This window comes from Amborella trichopoda, chromosome 9 (genome assembly GCF_054954075.1).
Source record: "Amborella trichopoda isolate Santa Cruz 75 chromosome 9, AtrichopodaSantaCruz75HAP2 v2.0, whole genome shotgun sequence".
In the NCBI taxonomy this organism is placed as follows: domain Eukaryota; kingdom Viridiplantae; phylum Streptophyta; class Magnoliopsida; order Amborellales; family Amborellaceae; genus Amborella; species Amborella trichopoda.
This window is the reverse complement of record NC_142344.1, coordinates 45,763,822-45,766,732: the sequence shown is the minus strand read 5'-3', so window position 1 is coordinate 45,766,732 and position 2,911 is coordinate 45,763,822.

The following is a 2,911-nucleotide window of genomic DNA, read 5'->3' as shown; positions in this document are numbered from 1 at the left end:
TATTTTCTATAAAATATTTTTGAACAAAATTTGGGTCATCCTCTTTTCTTATTGGGCATACCTAGAAAAAATATAAAATAAAATACTTTTGATAAAAACTACATGAATAAAATACCTCGACAAATTTTAGGAGATTTCGCTAAGTTTATTTCACAATGAATATTTATTGCTATTTTTATCATGTGTGTCCCTATCAGGTGTATGCATGTCTCAAATTTCGATGCAAAATAATCTATAAAATTAAATTGAAAAAATAAAATACTTTCAGGTAGCATCTCAAGATTTTAGGTCCTAGAGCCAAAGTCTAGTCAGAGCGGACGACTGAGAACAAGACATGATTTTTATGTGGGTGGGAACATGCAATACTTTCCCTTTCTTTGCTTAGGGCCACGCAGGGAAGGGATATTTTTTTCTTTTGCTTTTCCTTTTGACTATATATATAGAGATGAGAAAGAGAGATTTCTGAGTTTTTATAGGCATTTAGAGAGATTTTTTACTTACAACTACATTACAAAGTGTGAGCGAGAGAGCAATTAAGAGAGAAAAAGTTGAAATGGCAAATAAATGTGAGAGGATAAATGAAATATTGAGAGGGAGCCACATCTGGCAATAAATATATTTTTCTTTATTTCACTCCAACTCTTTTCTTTACATTGAGTAGTAGAATTCCCGTGCTTTGCAAGTTTCATTATTCATAATGTGTTAATTGATATAAATATTATGAGATATTATATAAAATTTAAAAATATGATTATGCCTGCATAATTGAATATTAAATACAAGTTAAGTGAACTGAGTAAATCATTCACGTGATATATAATGTAACAGATTAAGTATCTTAAAGATGATATTATTATTATAATTAAACTAATTAATATAAATTAATAATTTCCATTAATAAAATTATAATCTAGTTATTTTTAATAAATAATTGCATAATTATAGTCATATGATTAGAAGAAATGATACTATTTAATTAGTATTTCAATTATTTTTTACAATTATATAATGTTTATTACAACTATATTATTAGGACATGTTTGTTTCGCCCATGTGAAAGAATTCTCTCATGGGGTTAAATGTGAGAATATGTTCACATCAATTGTTTTCAGTGCATCTTTTCACATTAATTGACAACTAATTTGAGTGAAAATATTTCCACACCTCACCACATGAGAGAATTTTTTCATGTGAAAATATTTCTCAAGAAATCACGCGAACATAACATGCACTTAGTAGAACTAACATTATTGATTAAATAACCAAATTTGTGCTATTTTTGGAATATTAGTTTGGACCAAATTATTGAGACACCTAACATTAATGAGATGCAGATTAATTTTGAGAGAGTGATATATGGAGATTTTAAAGGGTAGGGGCTTGCCTACTAACACCTCCCCACTAACACTTTCAAAAAACTAACCCTTAAACTATTTGAAAAAATAGGTAGGGGTTTGTCTTCCCTACTGAATTACCCTCAAAAAAAAAAAGAGGGAGAAATTTCAAAATTCGAAAGGACATTTGTCAAAATAATAAAGGGGACCTCCTCTTGCTTAATATATAAAATTGATAGATAATCCAAAGTTAGGAAATGAATTAGTATGTGGTGGTTCCGAGCCTCATACCCAAAAACTCATTTAAAGCAAAGGGAAAATATCAATAACGCGGTCAAAATACTTCACAAAATCACAGTCGTCACGTACTTTAACAACAAGATTCTTATTCCTTAAATTTTACTTTATGAAGGTACTTTAAAAGGAAAAAAGATAAAAATGATCAAATTGCACGTGTTCGCAACAATTATGAATGGCATTTTTGTAATTTAGTCACACTTAAGTTGTCTGAGCCGAATAACAAAATTAACATTTGTTGCCAAGGGTGAGTTTTACGTTGTTTACTCTTAAACAACTAGAGATGTATTCTTAATATTCTTCAATTTCATGTTTGTAACCTTAAAAGTATTTTTATCGTGTATCACATCACTTAAGTAGAGTCAAGCTATCAAAACACGCCTTCTTGTTTAAAGCTTCTAATCCTGAATAGGTAAAATTTGATTGATTTTTACCATAGTTTTTAATGAGATACCTAAATGAAATGAATTTAAAAAGTGGCAATCCTAATGTTAAACAAGGTAGTTTGGCCATCTCAATAATTTTGTAAGGCAATTTCACCATTAATTAAAATTATTATTAAAATAAATACAATTTAAAACAAGTCTAGAATAACTTCTCTTTTGTTAATATAAAATGCAGAAGGGATGCTTAGCCAAACTCTCCACCCAAATCTAAACTTACCAAAAAGGTAATTGTTTCTATGAGACCCCAACAACATATAAGTTACATGTGACATACTTCTTAAATGTTCGAACGGAATCCAACGGCTACGATTGTTCATATCCCAATGTCATGCGAAACATTGTTTTATTTTTTATTTTTTTCTACAAAATATTTTTTGGCGAAATTTTGGGCGTCCCATCATAAACTTAGAGCGAAATATCCCTTCTGCATTTTAGTCCATTCTCAACAAAGCCCCTACATGGCTCTTTAAATTAATCTGTGGTATAATAATTTGAGATGTATAGTGACACATTAAAAGAAAAAAACAGCATTCTCTATCCTCTCTTCAAAGAAAACTACACAGCCTCTCTCTCTTTGTACTCTCTTCTCGCTTCATTTAAGAATTGCCTTGGAGTGATATTCCATGACTTCTCCTCTCCTTTTTTAGGGAAAGATGATGAAGAAATTGAACACAGTGAGCATCAAATTGCTTACAGTTCATCTTCTTTTGGTAGACTTTCCAAGATGAGAATACTTTGTGTATTATAGTCTTACTTGGAAAGATCAATCTACTTTTATTCTAACATATATGTTCATTTACTATATTTTGTAACTCATATACTTGATTATTTGCT